The sequence below is a fragment of the Mirounga angustirostris genome, unplaced genomic scaffold (assembly GCF_029215605.1).
Source record: "Mirounga angustirostris isolate CCGP_5_RB_7025 unplaced genomic scaffold, mMirAng1.0.hap1 SCAF_8, whole genome shotgun sequence".
In the NCBI taxonomy this organism is placed as follows: Eukaryota; Metazoa; Chordata; class Mammalia; order Carnivora; family Phocidae; genus Mirounga; species Mirounga angustirostris.
The window spans coordinates 73,648,243-73,671,033 of record NW_026991716.1 but is presented as its reverse complement, the minus strand read 5'-3'; the positions used below and the strand labels follow the sequence as shown (position 1 = coordinate 73,671,033).

The window sequence follows — 22,791 nt, the reverse complement described above, 5'->3', positions numbered from 1 at the left end:
TCCCCTGTCATGCTGTTTCTCTCTCTCTCTCTCTCAAATAAATAAAATCTTTAAAAAAAAAAAAAAAAAAAGCAGATCTGAGTCTTAGAGAAATTAAGGAATGTGACATTCTTTGCATATCAATATTTTGGACTAAAATTCATAACTATCACAGACATTTAGACAAAATAAGCTAGAGTTCCTTATGAATACAGCACAAGAGACTGCAGAGTTTTAGGGCACCTGGGTGGCTCAGTCAGTTGGGCATCCAACTCTTGATTTTGGCTTGGGTCTTGATCTTGGGGTCATGAGATCAAGCCCTGCAGCAGGCTCCATGCTCAGTGTGGAGTCTGCTTAAGATTCTCTCTCTCCCTCTCCTTCTTCCCCTCCCCCCCACTCACATGCTCTATCTCTCTCTCTCTAAAATAAATAAATAAAATCTTTAAAAAAGAAGAGAGATGGCAGAGTTTTAAAAGAATTAAGAAGAATAAAAGGCAAAAGACAAATGTCCCAGTAACAATGAGAAAGAACAGCAAATAGGAATAAATCATATGCGTTAGGGTTCTCCAAAGAAACAAAACCAATAGGAAATACAGAGTATAAATATATCTAGATAGATATCTATACTTAGATATCTAGATATATTTATATATGTATACAACAATGGAATATTACTCAGCCATCAGAAAGGATGAATACCTACCATTTACATTGAAGTGGATGGAACTGGAGGGTATTATGCTAAGCAAAATAAGTCAATCAGAGGGGCGCCTGGGTGGCTCAGTCGTTGAGCGTCTGCCTTCAGCTCGGGTCATGATCTCAGGGTCCTGGGATCGAGCCCCACATTGGGCTCCCTGCTCCGCGGGGAGCATGCTTCCCACTCTCCCTGCTGGTGTTCCCTCTCTCGCTGTGTCTCTCTCTGTCAAATAAATAAATCTTTAAAAAAAAAAAAAAGAAAGAAGTCAATCAGAGAAAGACAATTATCATATGGACCCATATATGGAATATAAGAAATAGCGCAGAGGATCATAGGGGAACGGAGGGAAAATTGAATGGGAAGAAATCAGAGAGGGAGACAAACCTGAGAGACTCTTGACTCCGGGAAACAAACTGAGGGTTACAGAAGGGGAGGTGGATGGGGAGATGGGGTAATTGGGTGATGGACATTGAGGGCACGTGATATGATGAGCACTGGGTGTTATGTGCAACTGACGAATCAATGAACACTACATCTGAAACTAATGATGTACTATGCATTGGCTAATTGAATTTAAATAAAAAAATAAAAATAAATTCACTTAAGTATATAGAGAGAGGGAGTGAGATCTACAGGGTAGGTCAGTAGGCTGAAGACCCAGAAGAACTGCAGTTCTAGCCCAAAGGCAGTTCTGCTGGCAGAATTCGTTCTTGTTCTGGAGAGGTCAGTTTTTTTTCAATTAAGGCCTTCAGCTGATTGAACGAGACTTATCCACATTATGGAGGGTAATCTACTTTACTCAAAGTCCACTGATTTAAATGTTAATCTCATCCAAAAAACTCTTTCATTGAAACATTCAGAAGAATGTCTGATGAAATATTTGGGTACTATGGCCCAGCCAAGTTAGAGCATAAAACTAACCACGTATCATATATTCCCTGAATGCCAAGGCAATTTCCATTTACCACGTAAGATACCTGCAGCTGTAAATACTTGAGAATCCACTTTAGAAATCACTTGATATGTAAAATAGAGAACCAGATGTTAGGTTATTGCAAATATTTCAAAATAATAGGAACATCTATACTTAAGGTTCTAGTACAAAAATTTAAAGGATGAAAACTGTCAAATAGTGGAAGTGTCTGAAAACTGATTTTAAAAGGATGTATCTTGTAAACAGTTTGTGAGAAGTCATTCTATTTTTCCTAAAACTGGGAACAAGGGGTAAGAAAATAATCAAGAGACCATAGACTGGCACAATAGAGATAATTCTCTCCCACCTCACTCTTTTTTTTTTTTTTTAAGTAGACTCTATGCCCAGCGTGGAGCTCAAACTCACGAACCCATGACCCTGAGATCAAGACCTGAGCTGAGATCAAGAGTTAGATGCTCAACCAAATGAGCCACCCAGGCACTCTTCCAACCTCACTCTTTTACAAAAAACTAACTTGACCCTCTCTTCTCCTTCTCAGCAGCTAGAATCTAAGAGTCAGAGGGAATGAAACTAACCCACTGTACTTCACCAACATGGCCCCCAACTGATATTTGACAAGGGCCTAGAAACATTCTCTGCTAGGTATAATGAGCCAAAGTAGCCTCAACTAAATCCCCAACTTCAGGCCTTGAAACAGAGCAAAAATTTGACATATTAAAAAATACAGTGTGTGGGACGCCTGGGTGGTTCAGTCGTTAAGCGTCTGCCTTCGGCTCAAGTCATGATCCCAGGGTCCTGGGATCGAGCCCCACATCGGGCTCCCTGCTTCGTGGGAGGCCTGCTTCTCTCTCTCCCACTCCCCCTGCTTGTGTTCCCTCTCTCGCTGTCTCTCTCTGTCAAAAAATAAATAAAATCTTAAAAAAAAAACAGTGTGGCCTTCACTATCATTATCCCACATCTTTATTCTAATGAATAAAAATCGGTAGACTGGCCCTTAATGTGTTAAATACTCTAAGAAACATCTCCATCAGATTTGTCTCCACATGACTTCCTTGAAATGCCAAAAAGTTACAGCTTATACTATCGTTCTTTAGTTTTTCTTTTTTTTTCAAAGATTTTATTTATTTATTTGAGAGAGAGAGACAGAGAACACGAGCAGAGGGGAGGGGCAAAGGGAGAGGGAGAAGCAGACTCCCCACTGAGCAGGGAGCCTGATGCAGGGCTCATCCCAGGACCCTGAGATCATGACCTGAGCTTAAGGCAGACATTTAACTGACTGAGCCACCCAGGCACCCATATTGTTCTTTAGTTTTTCGATACAGATTTTAGATTTGCTCAAGCAGATCTCCTAATTCTCAGAATGATATGTATGTGTTGAAGATCTTTATCTTCAGGGCATGCAGTAAAAATATATAAAGTCTATTCATAATGTATATCATGGTTAGTGAATCTTTGAATTTAATCACTCTTTCCAAATAAGTTGATTTTCAATATGTCTTTCTTAAAAGGTTATCTTTCATTTTCTATTCTTATACATAAGTATCTCCCAGAAATAAACTCTAAGTTCCTTCCATTTCAATACCTTCACTGTATAATCATTTTCAAAGTTGACAAGCTCTAATTACCTACATGAGGTAGAAAAATTCTTTCTATGACAGGCCATTAAATAATATTTCTGAGATAAAGACTTCTGATCCATGGCCTTGCCCTGCAATAGTACATGCATTTCAGGTTCCTCCATATACCTGAAACAGACCGTTGAGAACATCACAGAAAAGTACTAGTGTGAGGAGAGCTAAGTAAACACGTACATCATACATCAGGGAGGCCATATACTGTAGCCAATTCCCAACTCCACTTTAATTCCCAACCCCCCAGAAACTGCTCAGCCATTCATGATATTTGATACTGAAGTACCTACAAAATATAGTCAATCATTACATTGGTTGTATGATAAAAGATAACTGTCAAAACTTAGTAGTGAGCTGGGAAATTATTTTAACAACATACAATAGCCATGATTTCATCCTTCCAAAATATCTTTAAGAAATCTGTATTAGCTGTTTGCCATCTAGCTGTTTGTCATTTAGAGAATTACTAAATTCTCTAAAACCAGAGTTTAAAATACATAACACATATATTATAAAGCTAAAGGGTGGGACACCTGGGTGGCTCAGTCATTAAGCGTCTGCCTTCAGCTCAGGTCATGGTCCTGGCATCAAGTCCCATATAGGGCTCCCTGCTCCACGGGAAGCCTGCTTCTCCCTCTCCCACTACGCCTGCCTGTGTTCCCTCTCTTGCCGTGTCTCTCTCTGTCAAATAAATAAATAAAATCTTTTAAAAATAATAATAGATAAATAAATAAGAAATAAAGCTAAAGGGTGAAAGTGTTGATATAACACCTGCTTTACAAACCTTACTTTGAAAATTTAGGATGCTAGGACTTATGTCCCTGAAGTTATCATAAAATGACAGCTAACAGCAATTATATAAAATTTACTGACAAGGTATGGGATTCAGTTATTATAAAATTTCCCAATCCGTTTCTAGGCAATCATTTGCCTGCAGCCCTTCTAAACAGTGCTTAAGAATTATCTGAACATCTTATTTAATACTGACTATAATTTATTTGTAAGGAGCTACAGTAGAATGGACAGTTGTAATATGCTTCTCACAGATACACTAAAAGCCAGCTTTCATTTAGACAATGTTACATAATCTTGGAGAATGGGGTAAAAAAAAAATAGACACTAGCCACCAGGTAAAGTTGGTATACAGAAACCAAAATATTAATTCACTTTTGCAAAGTTGACAAGACTAGAATATCCTTTATTATATACATAAGTGGCATGTGTACTTTTAAGTGTACTTAATTGGAGCTCATCAAAATAGTATTTTATAGGTACATTTTATTCAGGGTCCCAACCAAAAACATATAGGTAACTTGAGAAAAGTTCAATAAGCTTCACAAGGTAGGCAAGATGTAGGAAACCAAAAAGAATAGTATCCTGGGCAGTTGAGCCTTGGGTCTGAATGGGCAAGGGAAGAAAGAGAGGGGTAGGCCACTTTAAAAGAAGTTATCCCTTTAGTAGAGGCCAATAGCAACTCCCTCTTCCCTCTGATTGGGATTCCCTACTGGCCCAAACCAATGGGAAACCAGAGGACAAGGAATTCATTGATACAATCCATTTAGGTTAGCTTCCCAGAGCAAAAAGCAGGTGGAAAAGTTTAAGGAATGGCTCTAGTGGGAAATGTAAGAGAGTTAGCATAGCAGATTTTTTTTTTTAAAGATTTATTTATTTGAGAGAGAGAGCATGAGCAGGAGGGCAGAGGGAGAGAGAATCTCAAACAGACTCCACACTCGGTGTGAAGCCGGATGCAGGGCTCAATCCCAGGAACCTGAGATCATGACCTGAGCCAAAACCAAAAGTCCAATGCTTAACCGACTCAGGTGCCCCCATAGCAGATTTTTTTTAATGAGGTAAAGTGAGGTTGATATATCCCTTTGGTCCATGAAGGAGCTTCAAGGGGTTTAAGAATTAGTAGAAGCAGGGGGCACCTGGGTGGCACAGCTGGTTAAGCAACCAACTCTTTATTTCAGTTCAGCTTATATGATCTCAGGGTCATGAGATTGAGCCCCGAGTCAGACTCCACACTGGGTATGGAGCCTGCTTTTGATTCTCTTTCTCCCTCTCCTTCTGCCCCTCCCCTTTCCCCCACATTCTCTCTCTCTCTCTTAAAAAAAAAAAAAAAAAAAAAAAAGAATTAGGAGAAGCAGATGGTCATAGATCATTACAGTAATGACCCTGGCAAATCACACCTCTGAGTATCCACACCCTTGTTCACCTCCCCTTATATTGACCCTGGGCTTGGCCATATGACTTGATATGATCAATGGAACATCAGCACACATGATACAAGCAAAAATTTAATAGGTGACCTCTTGTAATACTGCTCTGATATGTCTATGCCATGAAGACATCCAGAATGAAATACCATGTGGAAAGAGAGGACCAGCTGTCCTGGTTGTCCCAGCTGAGCCTCACCCCCAGCAGATCTGTTAACTGAACACCTTAGCATGAATAAGCCCAATCAGAAAAACTACCCAGTCAACCCACAGAATCATGAGAAATAATAATTGTTTTTGTTGTAAGCACCGGGTTTAGTACAAATAGATAACTGAACACAACCTGATTTGACTGAGGAAGGGCTAAACTCCAGTGCCATAAGAATCAATCATGTTCAAATGATATCCCTACAACCTAATTCTCTCTGCCTCTCAACTCAGCTCTACTCTCTTCCCCTCTGTGTGTTAACTTAATTCTCAAAGAGGTTCTCCTCTTGTGGTCAAAAGATGGTTGTAGCAGGATTTAGAGAAAACGGAACCCTCATGCACTGTTAATGAGAATGTAAACTGGTACAGCCACTGTGGAAAACAGTGTGGAAGTTCCTCAAAAAATTAAAAATAGAAATACCATGTGGTCCTGTAATTCCACTGCTAGGTATTTACCCAAAGAAAACAAAAACACTAATTCAAGTATAGAAAAAAAAGCAAAAACAATAATTCAAATATCCATTTATTGTAGCATTATTTAAAATAGCCAAGATATGGAAGCAACCCAAGCGTCCATCAATAGATGAATGGATAAAGAAGATGTAGTATATTTAGCTTGGAATATTAGCCATAATATTCCAATCCTACTTCACTTCCTTGGTCTGCCTTTTTTACTCTGCAGACTGACACAATGGAATATTAGCCATAAAAAAGAATGAGATCTTACCATTTGTAACAACATGGATGGACCTAGAGGGCATTATGCTAAGTGAAATAAGTCAGACAGAGAAAGACAAATACCACACAATTTCACTTATATGTGGCATCTAAAAAAACAAAATGAATGAACAAACAAAATGCAGAAACAGACCCATAAATACAGAGAATAAACTGATGGTTGCCAGAGGGGAGGGGGTTGGGAGAGAGGCAAAATGGGTGGAGTGGGAAGTACAGGCTTTCAGTTTGGGATGAATAAGTCATAGGGATGAATGGTACAGCACAGGGAATACAGCCAATGGTACTGTAATGGTGTTGTATGGTGACAGAGGGTAGTTACACTTGTCATGAGCATAGCATAACATATAGACTTGTTGAATCACTATGCCATCCCCCTGAAACTAGTGGAACATTGTGTGTCAACTATACTTCAATTTAAAAAGAGAGATGGTTGTAGCACTTCCAGATTTTACATCCTCAATATGCAATATGGACTTTTTCTCAACAGTTGGACAAAAAAGTTAAATCTGACTCTCACTGGCCCAAACTGGGTTGTTTCTACCTGCAAACCAATCACTGTAGCCAGGTGGGTAGGACTGGAGTGGTTAAGCCAATCAGGCCCTACCCTAGAGCTGAGAGTGAGTAGTTGCATCCAAATAATATGAGCTGAGAGTAAATGAAGGATGGATCCACAAAAAAACTAAGAGAACTTGGAAAAGGATCCTGTGGATGCCAGGTAGCCAAAACTGATGAATTTGTAGTACGAATCCTAAATGCATATCTCCACCTTTCACCTTTCTTCCAAATTCTAGGCTTGTTTATTCAATTGCATACTTGGTATTTTGTATGGGATGTCTACAAACATCTCAAACTTTAAACGTCCCAAACTGAACCACCTATGTGAAACAGGCCTGGAGGTGGAGTGCTCCCCTTATTCTTTGTTGTAGCTCCCAAATCTTACCCCCACTCTCCTCCTGCCAAAGCCCCATAATCTTTGAAGTAAGCCAATAGATTTTAACACTAGCTTCTTGTCCTTGTTACTGTCATCTTTCAAACCCCTGCATCACACTCCCTCATTCACTGATGACTCTAGCACCTGTTTGTCTTTATTCTTACCACCACTCTTATCAATTATAGTGTTAACATCCACAGTGATGATTCACCTAATACCTTACATTCTCAGTTTCTCATCCTCCTTCCCTCCAATGATCATTTCATTCTTCCAGCTCAACCACCCCATCCTGCAGTAACACTGTTGACTCCATCTTTATCAACAATTATACTACCTCTAAAATCTCAAATTCCAGAACCCCATTCTCTAATGCTCCCATTTCCTATCATTTCTAGTCTTCCCACTGCAGCTCTTCCTTGGAATTAATGAAATGTCCAGTCCACAGACACCATCTCTTCCTCACTACAAATCATCCCCTTACCCAGTTTATATTTCCTTGTTTTTTATTCAAATCATTTCCTTGCGAACACTCTTTAACTCTTTAGTCCTTTCTTCCTTCATTATCTAGCCTGGCAAAACTTTAAGCCTAATTAATCCCACCTACTCCATACCTGCACCCAAGTGTCTGAGTATTTCTAGAAAAGGAAAGCTTAAAACTTTATTCATAAAAATTTATGGCCATAAATGTCATGGGCACACAACTCTGGCAACCAATCCTACTTCACTTCCTTGATCTGCCTTTTTTTACTCTGCAGCCTGACAATTTCACATATCCTTTTCCTAAACCTCTTGTACCTCATTATTTTCCATTCTCACTTGATGACCTTGCCTCATGATTATTTGAGAAAATAAAAACAATGAGTCAGGATCTGCATTATCTGTACCTATACTTCCTGCCGTGGAGCAAGAGACATCTGCTTACTACCAGAAGCCACAGCCCCAGGATGTCAACCACTGCATGATTTGCAGGTATCAGGGTCATCAAGAAATATGACTCACACAGGCACTGGATGTAACACTTTACTCACACAAGAAGCAGAGCAAAATCAGCCTCAATAGTGAGCATCAGTCCCCGATGGCCAACGCATCTTACCCCACAGTTGATGCACAGATGATCTACACACACTCCTCCTGTGTTGCAGGTGAAGGATCCCCACCTCTTCCTGCCAGAACAGATATAGCAGTGGGGTTGGCCAGGTGCCATATGATGCACACACTTTAGGCAGAACAAAGTAAATATCAAATCAGGAACAGGGAAAGATACTCCCAAACAAATCTATATGCCCAGTACAGGGTATGAGGGCTCATCTCCATGTACAGAAATGTTCCAGGTCCAAGGCACACTGTTACGCTGCCACACAAGGGTCAACAGACTGTGCGTGACTGCCTTTCTCAATGGTCCACCCCCCCAACCATTGTTCAGCTGCTTAAATAGCAGATAAAGTGCATAAAATGTGATAGGACCACTGTCTGCCCCAAATTTGGAGGTACAGCTGCATCTAATGGGGCCCTTGAACAATCTATATGGATGCAGTTTGCCTGCAGAGCCTACCTGTCATTTTGAGGCAGTACTTCATCAAGGTCTCTAGGAGAACAAGACCCAGGATGACGATTAGGCCTACCCTTGAGGATGGTCCCTAATTAGGAACCCCAAGTGCCTGGATTAAGCCAACTAAGGAGTTTTTTAAAAAATGCATCAGGGGGATGGGGACTGCAGGTATATATAGTCAGTAATCATCCCACCTGAGCATGGATGCTCTTTAGTTTTTACCTTACCTGAATTATTGATATATACACAAGAGTTGTTGGCAATAATACAAATGCCTCAGTTCTGCCAACAGATAATCGAGGCTATTCAGTTATCCATCACTACCTTAGCTAGTGAGTTTTGTGAGTCTTGTTGGTTTTGGATAGCTTGGAGGTCTGAGTCATTCTGTACCAGTCAGGCCATCACAATGGGAATATGGGATCACGGCCTTAACCTTTAATTTAGAGGACTTCTCTCTACCACATAGTATGGGTGTTAAGTCTTCTGTAGGAATCTCATTCACTTCGGTTTTATCTATCCAGTTTTGCCAACAAAAGCCGTATTGCTCCATGGATCAACTCTGTGCTGTCCTTTTTTTCCCCCTTTATAATCTCTTGAATTCCCCTTTTGGCCCTCTGGGCATGGATTCCCCTTGTTTTCTATCTGTTCAGCCCAAGTTGTCGGAAACCATTGAAATCATTTTGTTTTTTCATCCCAAGCAAGACTTTTGAGTGGAGCTTTTCCATTGTTTCCCCCACAGTCATTTCAGAGACAACAGTAGTGATAGCAGGGTCTTCCACAGAGAAGGGCCTTATTGCATGAAGGCCTCCAATGCATCATCCATGTCCCCAGAGGCAGGGTCACATAATCAGGTGTCTATGGCTTTTACCTGAAATGCAGGCTTTATGAATGATTTTCCAGAGTGTCTTAGTCTTAGGGAAGTCCTATATTGAGAATACTATTCTCATACTCCTTGCAATCTACATCAAGAGTGACATGGACTTATCTCTCTATCCTGTTTGTTGCCTTATTCAATGCAGGCAAAAAATGCATTGCAGCAAGGGGTCAGTGGTTAGCTTCAACTGCACCACTCATCCTGAGACATTTGGGTCTGCAAGGCCTTCTCATCGAACAGGGGCACCAACCAAGCTGCACAAGACTCTCCTGGCCTCTGCCCATATCTTTCAGTTTTTGTATTTCACTCTCTGAAAAGGGCCTCATTTCAACAGTTTCATTTTCAGCAACATCATTGGTGGTTTGCATTTAGTGAAAACAAAGTCTTACTTGGGGCTTTTAAGCAATTTGGATCAAGCAAAGCTTTCTACATGGGGGCCTTTGATTCCCCTTGGATGTCATCTGCAGCTTCTGCATGTGGGAGCTAGAGGACAGTGATGGAGTGTGAAGGTGGCCAGAAGCCAGGTTAATTTTCCAGGTTTTTTTAGGGCCCACCTCTTGCATTTCTGCCCTTATCCATCATACCAGTTTATCCTTGTTGATAGGGAAACTGCCCACATCTCATTTATTCCCATTCGGCCAGAGAGAGCCCAGTACTCAGTCAACCCCCCTCGGGAGCTGACACCACCGTGGGATGGCTGGACTGATGAACGCCATGTGTCTGCATCATGTACTAACATTGTTGGTGACCTTGCTCACTGCCCTAAACTGTTGAGCAACTAACACCTGTTGCCAACCACCAGGAAAAGCAATAGCAAGATGTCAGCCTACTGCAGAGTTTGCAGGTGTTGGCATTGCCAAGAAAGACATGACTCACACAGACACTGGATGGAACAACACTTTATTCACAAAGAAGAGATCAAGCAAGATCAGCTTCAACCGTGACTGCCAGTCCGTCATGGCCAGTGCATCTTGCCCCAAAGATGACTCAATGAGGTGATCCGTACTCATCTTTTTATGTGGCAGGTGAAGAATGCCCTTCCCTTCTCACCAGGAACAGATAATAGCAATGGGGTTGGCCAGGTGCCAAATGATGTACATGCTTTAAGCAGAAAAAAGAGGTATATATCAAATCCTGAATAGGGAAAGATAGTCCCAGACAAGTCCAAATGCCCAGAGCAGGCTGGTAGGACTCCTTATCTCCATGAAAGAAAATGTTCCAGGCCCTAGGGACACTTATGCAGTTATGCAAGGGTCAATGGGCTGTGCATGACTGCCTTTCCCAACACCGTTTTAACAAATAAAACAGATGAATTGTTCTTGCTCCAGTCAAAGACCTCCATCTGCATTCTGGAAAAGATCTCCTCTTCTCAAGAATTTTGCTCCTACAACTTTTTTTTTTTTTTTTTTGCCTTAAAAAAGCAGTCCCTTGACCTATGACCCTCTCCAGCTACTGACCCATTTCTGCCTTCTCATCTCATTTTCTCCTCAGTCCTCTTCAACTGGGCTTCCATCATCACTATTTCACTGAGACTGTGTTCTTCGTGTTGCCAAACCCAATGGTCGTTTCTGATATCATACCTGACCTTTCAGGAGCATTCCAAATCACGTATCTCTCTCCTTCTTCATTTCCAAGATATCACACTCTCCAGTTTTACCTCTAAGGGGTCTCCTTTGCTGGCACTTCCTTCTCTACTAGAACTCTAAACTAAGCAGTGCACCGAGGTTCTGCTCTGTCCTGGGCTTTCTCCTCTTTATTTATACTTTTTCCCTGATGATCTCAGTGTCATGCTTTAAATATCTTACTCATGCCAATGACACTCAAGCCCTGACCTCTCCTGAATTTTAGACTCATGTATCACACTGTCCTTGACATTTCCACATATATAAGGCTTTTCCCCTAATTTAAGCTCTTTACTTCATGAACTTAACACTTTACTATTTCATAGAGTATTCACAAGATTTTCTTCAATTCACATTTTTCTGTTCTGCCATCAAACCTAGACTTTACTGACTAGTTCAGTTTAGAAACTGGAAAAAAGAACATTATACTAAGATTCTTTCATTCTAATTTTTGAAGTTTGATTTTTTTTTTTTTCTGCTTTGGAATACTTATGCTTACACTACTTAACATGGCATACATACTTCTACCATGATTTTAGCAAGTTGTAATAGTGAACTTTATTCTCATGCATTATCCATCCAGATCTTTGTGTGTACTGAAATGTTTTCAAAAGTTGTCTACTGTAAGGTATCTGCACACACTATAGTACTGGTTCTAGACTATTGCAGTTGGCACTTTTCTCTTTTCTCCCCACACTTGCCCATGCACAAAACTTCAATCATCCTCTCTACATTCGTTTGTCCTTCTCTAGCTCTGACTTTTCTCTTGGGTTTCATTTCTACATTTCTGATGATCCATTGGCTATATAACGCAATGTTCCACCCCATATTTAACACAAGAGAAAATGAATCTTTTCCCTTCTCCCAAATCAGTAACTGACTTCCCTCTTCCTCTCAATGGAGTTGCTGTTCTCTTGGCTGCCCAGGCTCCATGCTGCTCCCACATCTCATCACATCCTGCTACTTCTTCCTTCAACACAGCAATATCATGCCTTCATGACATTATGAATTTGGGAAAAGAAAGACTTGGGAATGTTAGTTAACTGAAATCTCTATGCCTCACTTTTTCCATCTCTACTGCAAGGTTAAAAATACATACCAGGATTATCTGAAGATTACATGAGCTAAAGTGCAGAAGAACCTAACAGCACCTAAGTTCTGTGTGTTGTTTTCTTCCCTGCCGTCCATTTCCATGGCCAAAATTATAATGGTGTCCCTCACAATATTTCATCTAAATGACTGCACCAATTTCTAACCTCTGCTTTTAATCTTTCCTCTAAAACACTATTTGGTTCACATTATGATCTTATCCAAGTCTTTAATGACTACTTTTTAAAGCAGAGGTATCTAAAGTTAGATAGACACTTCTTACTAAACTATAAAGTTAGGAAGGACAAGGACTTCTGTGTATTCTTATTAGCTTTCCCTGAAGCACATGGCATGCACCAGGGGCTCAGTGAACATTTCTTCCAAAAAATTATTAAAACGATGATTGTATCTAAAAGTGTGTTAAGAATATGAAAACTTATTTTTAGCATACTGAAGCATACATATTTAATTTCAGTTCTGACCTTTATATGGTCTTTCTTAAATCACTTCAAATATTTGGTAGCAATTTGCTTGACTGTTTTAGGTGTAAGGAGCAATGACTGATGGCTTCATCTCCCAATATGTTTCTATGTTCCTTGACGAGATAAACTCCTTGAATGAGTTGTGTACCCGCTTCACAGTCATTGCCATGTTCACTGGAGGGCAGTATTGTCAACAGGCAAGTTCTGGATTCATTTCATTCTGCATTTGTTAATTATTAGTTTGAGTCAAAAGTTGATACAGAAGGTTTTTTGATTTGGGGGGTTTTTTTTAAAGACTGGAGTATGTTTCAGGTATGCAGTACCACACTTACCCTAAAACAGTGGTTCTCAAACTTCTATAGGTATATGAATGTCTGTAGACCTGTGCTGTCCAATACAGCAGCCACTTGCCATATGGTAATGAGGCACTTGAAATAGGGACAGTCAAACCAAAATGTGCTGTGACTGTAAAATACACACTGGATTGCAAGGAATGCAAAAAAGGAATGTAAAATATATCAATAACTTGTACTAATCATATGTTGAAATGAAAATATTTTGGTTATATTGGGTTAAAAAATGTATTAGAATTTCTGATTCTTTTTATTTTTTTAAAATGTGGCTACTACACTATTCAAAACTACATATGCAACTCATATTTGTGGTTCATGTTATGTTCTTGTTGAACAACATTGGCTCATATGCTTGTTTGAAATGTTTCCTGGGTCCCGTTTTTGGAGATTCTGCTTTGGTAGTTGCAGGTTAGGGCACAGAAATCTGATATTTATTAGATCTCCAACTAATTCAGTTGATAAGTCAGGGTAGGTAATCATTGTTTTATACTGCTTTTGACCAGGTGATTTGGGTCATCTCCAACACAGCAGTAATTCAAAGATAACAGAGTAATATTTTTCAATTTCGATTGTGTAATAATTGCCACCCCATAAAGTCATATGTACGTTTTTCAATTAGCAAAACACTCTTCAAAATATAAACACAACACAACCATTTTGTGGGAATGGAAGGATGGTGGGAAAAATTAAGCAATATCTATCACAGACTTAATTGACTCACTTCTAGAAATTGATCTTGCGGATCTCACAAATACACTATATCTGAAATTCACTTCAGCACAATTTGAAAGTGAAAAATTGGAAACTGAGGAAATAAATTATGATACGTCCAACTGAATACTATGCAGCGTATAAACAAGAATAAGTTCATCTATATGTACTGATACGGAAAATAATCTAGACTAATGAGGGGGCAAGTTGCAGAAAAGTATACAGATCTTATTTGTACATACGAAATATGAAAAAATATGTATATGTTTGTATATGCATAGAAAGTAAAAAACTATGAATAGTGGTTACTGTTAACAGTGGGGAGATTCCCAGTGATATGGAAAGGAACTTTTTGCTTTTTGTACTGTTTTAGTTTTTTCACTATGAGCAACATGCAAATTTACATTTACATTAAAAAATACTGTTGAAAAATCTACATAATGCCTAGCCAAGTAAGTACTTCATCACTTAGGTTCCTGTTACAGATACTTGCTTTTCACTATTATCTTTTAATCTGCAGTCTGGTCTTTAATTTTCTAAATGAATTTTTAAATTAATTTTCTAAATTAATTTAGAAAATTATATTCTTTCATTAATATTCCACCACTTATATTCTTTCATTCATTCAACCAATCGTTACCAACAACCTACTATATGCCACACGGAACACTGTTCTAAGGCAGAACAATAAACAGTGGACACAAACCGTATGTTCCTTACGCATTGGCAGGACAATAAACAAACCCACACATAAATAATAATTAGTAATGAATGCCATGAAGACCTGAATTTTCAAATGCTAGAATGTTCAAATGTCATGTGTGCTTGTGTGTGCATATACACGTATTCGCTCACACAGTCATTGCTACTTAATTTTTTAAAGAGTTATTTGTATATAGTATTCGGGGATATTTCTGAAATTTAACTTTCTCCTGCATTCATTTTAACGATCTTAGCGCAAAGTAAAAACAGCAAAACTTTTCAGTTGTGCGAATTTAGGCAATTAGCTGCTTTAGGGCCTTAATCTTCTCCTCTGCCAAATGGGGTATTTACCTCTCAGGTTGGCTGTGTCGGGAAGAATTCTAGGTGCTGATCATATAACTCAACAGCAGTGCCCGGCACAAGGAAGCGCGGGGGTGGGATGGGCCCCAGTAGGGCAGGGACGCCCGCACTGGGGCGCAGCTGGGCCGCGTGCAGCGTGGCGGGCGGGCTCTCTGGGCAGGCGCGGTATTCTCGCCGTGGACCGCAGGAGAAATGCGGCGCTTTCACGTACTTTTTTCACCCGAGCACTTCTGTACGCCAATTTTTCTCTCCGGGCGTGCGGGGGCCAGTGCCTGCCAGCTCGTGCGGCGCCCGCTGGACGTCAACTCCCGCTCGCCGCCGGCCATCTAACCAGCCCGACTTCTCGAGAGGGCAATACGCTGAGGCGGCCCTGCGCTGCAAAATTCAAGTCCACTCCCGGCCCCGAGCCGGCCAATCTGTTCTGGGCAGACTTGGCCCGGAGCAGGCGGTAGTCTCGCCTCCAAACTGCAGCAGTTAGTTTGAATTCTGGCGCCACTCCCGCGCCACGTAGAGCCAGACTCGGGAAGCGACGGATCGCCGCGCGCACCGGGCGCGCACCGGGAACTGGGCGAGCGTGCGGTGGGCGGGCGACGCGCGCACCACGCCCCGGAACCAGCCCCCGAAAGAAAAGAACCGCCGCGCGCGCTCCCGCTCTCTCCCTTCAGGAAACGGCCACGCCCCGTCCTCTCCCACGTCCAATAAACGCGAGGGGGCGGGGCAACCTCGGTCTGACTCAGGAGAGGCTATAAAGGGAACTGCTGGAGGCGCAGTTCGGTCTTTTACGTCTGGACTTGGGAGGCCCTGAGTTGGTGGTACGTGAGTGGGCGTCGTGGGCGAGTACCCGGGCGGGCGCGGTTGGAGCTGGGGCTGAGGTTTGCTGCCGCACTGTGAGATTTTAGACATTTGAGCTCATGGTGCTGTGGGTTGGAAAGTTGCACGTGGGAAACACGCAGCCAGACCGCCACGTGTACTGCGTGGCGGCAGCGGCGGCAGCGGCAGGCTTCGAGCTTAGGCGGGCGGAGGCTGGTGCTGATGGCCACGAGCGCTGCGCGCGGCCTAGTTCATAAGCGCCGACACCCGGCTGGCGGAACCTGGGCGGCGGCGGAAGAACAACAACCATATTCCCAGGATTTGGGGCGGAGAGTTAGTTTTAAGATGAGAATAAGAGGCCTTTACTAATTAGACCATTGTTTTTTTTTCTCGTCGCAGATCAAAAGATTATTTGAAAATGGTAGTCTCCGACCTTGTCTGAGATTGAGTGGTACTGTGCCCAGGTGGCGCTGTGTGCAAACCAGATGAGTGAAAGGCAGGATTCTAGTACTGAAAACCTTCGCCTGCCGTTCTGTGAAAATGCTTGGTTTTCCAAAATATTGGTCCCGTGCGGGAGCAGTGACTCTCGGTGGTGTAACGGAGCTGTTACCTGGAGATGTTGAGGTAAGTACATTTGAGAGCTTAGAGAAATAAACCTGTTGATGTACAGGAAAAGATGATGTATGATTGAAATTTGCTTCTTAATAGATGCAAAGGAAAATTCCAAAACACGTGAGAGAATACTTGCTTGGAACCTGACAATCTTACCCAGGTATGTGTTGGGCTAGTATTTTGATTCAGTATGTTTAGTCCATAATGTAGATTAAGTGAAAAAATTTTTTTGTCCTTGAACAGCATCCTGGAGGTTGAAGAATAATAATGGAGCTATAAATGTCACTGACGAGCAACCTTGCAAAGTAAGTTTTGTGGTTTACAAAATCTACTACAGTGTTTCTAGTACAGTACTTCTGACATTTCGTATGGATTATGGTCTAATCAATGATGAAACCTATCCCGAAGCTGACTACCTGAAGAAAAGCATGTACGGATTCGGCTTCTGAGATGAGACCGATGAGCAGAAACAATAATTTTTGTTGTCTGGATTTTATAAATGAGAAGATTCTGTTAGGTTATAAATCTTGTAGGGGGAAAACTGCTACCTCACAATGATGTATTACGGGTTTTGTGTGTGTGTGTGTGTTTTTCTTTGCCAACAGTGAGGGATCGCTGTCTGCCCATGGAAAGAGTTTGCAGTAATCTTCCTAAGGTGTAACCCATTTCTGTGAGTGGAGATTTTTTATTCAACAGTTGGTCAGTATTTTGTCCTTGGTCTTAATCTATGATGATCTTATCCCGAACCTGAATATCTGTTGAGAAAACTTAACGGATCTGGCTTCTGAGATAGACCATTATAAGGACAGATATTTTTTAAAAATTCTTTTGCCCTTCTGATGTTAATAGTCTTGTAAATCTCAAATGTTTTTTCCTCTTCTAGGGCTAATGCTACGAGATTTACTTGTATGAAAGACAAGGAAAAGCTCTTCACTTTACTGACATGGGAAGAAAACCTACAAATCAAGACAATATATTGTTTTTTTATTTTTGTAAACAGATTATGAAGCAGCATCAAATCTAATGTATCCATAAGAATTAAGCCATTTCCTTTTACTTTTGTCACACTGCCCTAGTTACTACCTGTTAAATAGATTACTTGGTAGAACTAGCTCTATTTTACAGGAATGCATAGAAAACTATGTGTTTTTTATGGAGAAGTCTTTGTTTTCAGTTAACCAGACTTGAAATCAGATTATTCTGAATGCTTCACCTTTGGTCACCTGTTTGAATTTAAAATGCATGATTGTAATTAAAGCTGAGTGAAAATTTACAGAGTAATGTGGGGAAATTCTTAGGGTTTTTTTTTTTTTTTTGGAGCAATGACTCGGTTTGGGAGTATCAATAATTACAGATCATGTTGGCTTTTTGTAGGGTACTAAATATTACTGGGTTAATGGTGAGCAAAATGGAGAGACTGTTATTAGGGAGAAAAACAACAGGTATCAAAATGATCAGTGATTCAGTAATCACGGAATAATTGGTTCTAATGAAATTGTAACTTGAAAGGATGCTCAAGATAGAAAATGTAGAATACTGAAAATGAAGAGCGCACAGCATAACAATTATAGGTCATGGGGGAAGATCAGGGAGTTTAAAGTAGTCAAACATTGCACAGAATGGATTTAGTGTAGACTGTAATATCTGCTCTAACCAAGGTGGTTGGGCCCTATGCATGATCATTTTCCCTAAATAGCTGCATGAATAAGTTGTTCTAAGCCCATACTTACGTGTCAGTCAAAATAATAGTATTTTTGTCAGCTTATAATGAGCTGTCCTTTTCCCTAAAATGTTTTCCTGCCTTGGTGAAAATTCAGTTTTGGACCCATGCAGCTCAAAAGAGGCTCATGAGACTGACAAGCATGTTGGGTGGGCAGGCACAGAGTGAATTTGCTCAAGTATTAAAGTGGTGTAGAAATTGCACACTGGAAAAAGTTTATTGCAGCCAAAGTAAAATATAAGGTATTAATGCCACCAGAGATCAAGTAATCTAAGTTCCTGCACACTATTAAACTGTTGGTGCAAGGAATTGCAGTGACCATACATGGTCACTAAAATGTAGAGAAATGAACTGCAAGTTGTCTGCAGGAAATATAAACCAGTATTTTGGTAGGAAGTCAACTGAGACACCAGGATATGGTCCTTTTAATGAGAGACCTTAAGACTTGATGAAATCCAGCAATGGGAAAAGCCCCTTGGCATAATAGATTACCCGAATGGTATCTTGATGTTACCAAGAGCAATCATGGGAAAGCTGTGTTGCCTTAGGACAACCACTTCAAGAAACACCTGAAGATCAGTGGTATAGTGTATATGAAGTGGAGTGGTTTGCAAAATATTAACTACTGACATAATTCCTCAATGCTATAAACTCACTTCCGAGTTAAAATGGCTTTGGATTAGTGACCCTGTTCTTAGTTGGATTTATTATTCAAAAACGTGCTTAATTTATATAAACCAGTGTTTCTATAAGATCAGTTTCAATCACCAAAATGTTTACCTAGATACCTTAGCTATCTACATGGCACTTGTTTGTACAGTAAATGTTAGGTGGACAATGAATGATAAAAGCGATTGGGGTCTGCACAAAATTTTCAGGGATAAGTGTCTACCCTTTTGTCAGAGCTGGCAAACATCACTTGAAAACAAGTTGGGAAATTTTGCGTTGGAGCACTCTGACCTCTTTTCCTGCAGTTCTGTTTTTGCTCCCTGCTCACAATTGATTTAGTAATGTCACATTTCTTCAGTTGATATAATCCAAATCAGTTTATGTGTTCGTGTATTGCACTGTACTGGGCTCTACTAAGGAGGTCAGAGGTAAAATGCTTCTGTGTCCTCAATAGTGGTACAAAATGACAAAATCAAAGGCAAGCTATAATGAAGTACTGTGGGAGAGAAGTAATACATGAGGAAATTGAATCAAAACCAACACAGATGTGAGGAATATAAATTTTTTTTTTTTTAAAGATTTTATTTATTGGGGCGCCTGGGTGGCTCAGTTGGTTAAGCGACTGCCTTCGGCTCAGGTCATGATCCTGGAGTCCCTGGATAGAGTCCTGCATCGGGCTCCCTGCTCAGCGGGGAGCCTGCTTCTGCCTCTGACCCTCCCCCCTCTCATGTGCTCGCTCTCATTCTCTCTGTCTCAAATAAATAAAAAAAATCTTTAAAAAAAAAAATTTTTATTTATTTGACAGACACAGCAAGAGAGGCAACACAAGCAGAGGGAGAGGGAGAAGCAGGCTCCACACTGAGCAGGGAGCCAATGCGGTACTGGATCCCAGGACCCTGAGATCATGACCTGAGCCGAAGGCAGACGCTTAACAACTGAGCCACCCAGGCGCCACGAGGAATATAAATTTTTAAGCATATACACTTGAAGCAAAGACTGTATGCTCCAGAACCTGAACGTGATGAATTGGGAATTCGGGCTATCAATTGGGTGGTCAGATATGGGACAAATAAGGTGGAAGATAAAGGCTGAAGTGTTTGGGGGCAACTGTAAAGCTATGGTCATTTGAATTACCTAAAACTTGACTTTTTTTTTCAGTGGGAAGGCATATAGCAGAAAGTCACATAATTTAGTCTGATTCTGCAGAGTCCACACTTGAGGGGGTCAGGACCAAAAAGGTACAATTTAGTGGAATTAAACTTGAAACATTAACATAATTAACATCAGCTCCCATTAAAATGGAAAACCTCTTGTAGATCTGGATGACATTTTTCATTCACACAATGGAGGTCTTGGCTGTTAGACTCTACCAGCCTTAAGCTTTGTGAATGGTAACATTACAGGTAATACCTTTATATTACCAAAGTAGGTAACTACTAGTTACAACCAGGGACCTTAAGTTACCTGGATAAGGGACTTAATCCTTCTGAGCATATGTGCAACTTACAGAGAACAGAAACTCAAAGCCTTAAAGACCTAAGGAATAAAGGAATTTGGCTATAATAGACTGGGATCTGCATGGTTAGGACTGATTTCAGAAGCTGAAAGAGCAAAATCTGTATGTGTCTGGCTTTAGGGGCTTTAGTCACTAGGAATTCTTTTCTGTCTTCCATCATGCTTCCAATTCATCTTCAAATCTAGTAGGCTCAAACTTACATTTGGTGCTTTCAAAAATTTGTTCTATTGCCAGAAATCTAATATCCACTGCAGTTGGCTGCCCAGTTAAGTGCTCTCTAAACTGATTATGCACCTCATAAATCCTTACTGTTTGCTCAACCTGTATGAAATCTTTTGCTTGTGCTCAGGTTTTTAACACCACTTGCCCAGTTAGAATTAGAATCTTTATTTGAATTTCAGCTTGCTAAGATAGTCTGCTTCTCTTTTGCTAGTCCTTCCTCCCTGGGGATGAGACCTTTCCCATCTTTCCTCCCAAAAGCTTGATTCAGGATCCAAGTGGTACTCACAGCATGGTATAGTATTCATAAATGCCTGACTGAATATTGCCACTGCCTCTGGCCTCTCCACCTCACTGATTCTACATATTTGGATATGTATAGAGATCAGATCAAAGCACAAGGTTGCCATGCAGTTCTGGAAGCTTTATGGACCATCTTTGGGTGGAGGAGAAGGTGTCTTTCCAAAATGAGAACTAGACTCCTCGGTCTCATTCTCACAAGTCCTGGCCTCTTCCTTTACCACTAGCACACTACTAAAGTCCTGGCATGCCATGTGGCTGAGTTATAACAGGAAGTAAGGATTTAATCTCTCAGAATCCCAAATTGAGTACAGTATAATCCAACCTATTTGGGAACTTCGTCCTAGTTAGGCTTACTCAGTTGATTACAGTTTTCTTCAAAAGAGTATTAATAATGGAAAAAGCATTTAAGAATACTCAATTTATCATTTGAAGAAAAGATTTACAAATACAGTGTATTAATTTACTGAGGTCAGTAAACTTGACCTACCCTTGACTCCTAACTATATAATTGATGCACGATAAATTGTACAGTTTGGTGAGTTTTTCCATTGATATACACCCATGAAATCATTACCACAATCAAAAAAATGACTATCCATTTCTCCCAAAAGTGTCCTCTTGTAGAGGCTTAATTTTGAACACCTTACATTTGAGATGGCATCTAATACCCAAATGAAGTTTTGAGTTAGGTAGAGAAGTATGGAGTTCAGGGAAGAGATCTGAGCTAGAGAAATAAAATTGGGAGTCATCAGCATGTGGATGGTATATTTAAAGCCATAAGATTAGATGAGATCACCAAGGAGTGAATATAAATAGAGAAAAGAAGTGGTCCAAGAGTTGAGTCCTGGAACATTCCAAGAGTAGGGGATTCCAGGTTTAGTTGAAATCCTGGAGATTATTTTGTGCCAAGGGACAAAAATTGGGAAGCAGAAATGTGTTGCCCAGTCCAACTGCCATATCAAGAACAGAAACTAGACGAAAAATAAAGGAGTTTTGGAATGAAAAGCAAGGATGAAACCTAGCAAATAACTGCTTGGGCTGTAGGGCTGGAGATAGCCTCGATTTAATGCAGAGACTTAGCACAGAAATTGAGGGAGTTCATATCTGAACACAACTTTGTAAAGTATCAGGCAAAATAGTCTCCAGGAAAGAATGAGATAAGGAATTTAGGATGTATGATAGGGTGTTCATCAAGACACTGTCTACTTAGGTGGAGTCAGCTGCAGGCAAGTTAGAGGTTTGTCTTAAAGTGCTAAAGTGCCTGCTGAGGCTGAAAATTACCAATTTTAATAGTTAATCTGCATAATTCTTACTATTTTATGGGGCTTATCTGCCTGGGAGAAGAAAGCAGATCAGTGAATTAATCCAAAATTAGGAATAAACTGGCCAGGAGGAGCAAAATAATGGCAAGCCAAGGGAATTGAGGATGTAGGTAAAACTTAAAATTACTAACCTTGAGATCCAGGCTGATTAGGGAAAAAACAAAAAACAAGTGAGGGTCCCAAGTAAGACAAAATCAGACACACCATGGAAAAATGCTGATGAAAACTAGGTAAAATAAGGTCCTCTCCACTTATACTAAAATATGACCCATAGTATGGTGTATTCTGATTGTTGAGTTAGCTCTCTCTGGCCCTGGAATGTGAAGTCTTTACAAGAAGAAACTGTACACTTTAATCTCTTAAATTCTGCCTAAAACAATGTAATGGCTCCTAGAAAAAATTGTCTAAGTGGAATTCAATTTGTATATTTAGGGCAATGATGATGTGATTTAACTTCTCCAAAAGGGGTAAAAGAAAATAAGAAAAACTGGAAGGCATTAAGGACAAATATATGTGTCCCCCAAAATTCATATGTTGAAGCCCTA

The 22,791-nt window shown here is 40.4% G+C and overlaps 1 long non-coding RNA gene, 2 other non-coding genes and 1 pseudogene across 3 annotated transcripts; 3 read left to right on the top strand and 1 right to left on the bottom strand.

The window, feature by feature from the left end:
• Window positions 1-15,598, bottom strand: part of LOC123837028 (small ribosomal subunit protein eS6-like) — a 117,820-nt pseudogene extending 102,222 nt beyond the window's left edge.
• Window positions 15,599-15,746: 148 nt separating this feature from the next.
• On the top strand, window positions 15,747-17,770 carry LOC135361445 (uncharacterized). Its single transcript, XR_008505347.2, has 6 exons — window positions 15,747-15,887; window positions 16,285-16,509; window positions 16,594-16,657; window positions 16,741-16,802; window positions 17,103-17,167; window positions 17,381-17,770. It is a non-coding gene; the product is annotated as an uncharacterized LOC135361445 (long non-coding RNA).
• Window positions 16,880-16,949, top strand: LOC123838078 (small nucleolar RNA SNORD50). The gene has a single exon (XR_006789413.1). It is a non-coding gene; the product is annotated as a small nucleolar RNA SNORD50 (small nucleolar RNA).
• LOC123838077 (small nucleolar RNA SNORD50) lies at window positions 17,220-17,288 on the top strand. The gene has a single exon (XR_006789411.1). It is a non-coding gene; the product is annotated as a small nucleolar RNA SNORD50 (small nucleolar RNA).
• Window positions 17,771-22,791: the final 5,021 nt, after the last annotated feature.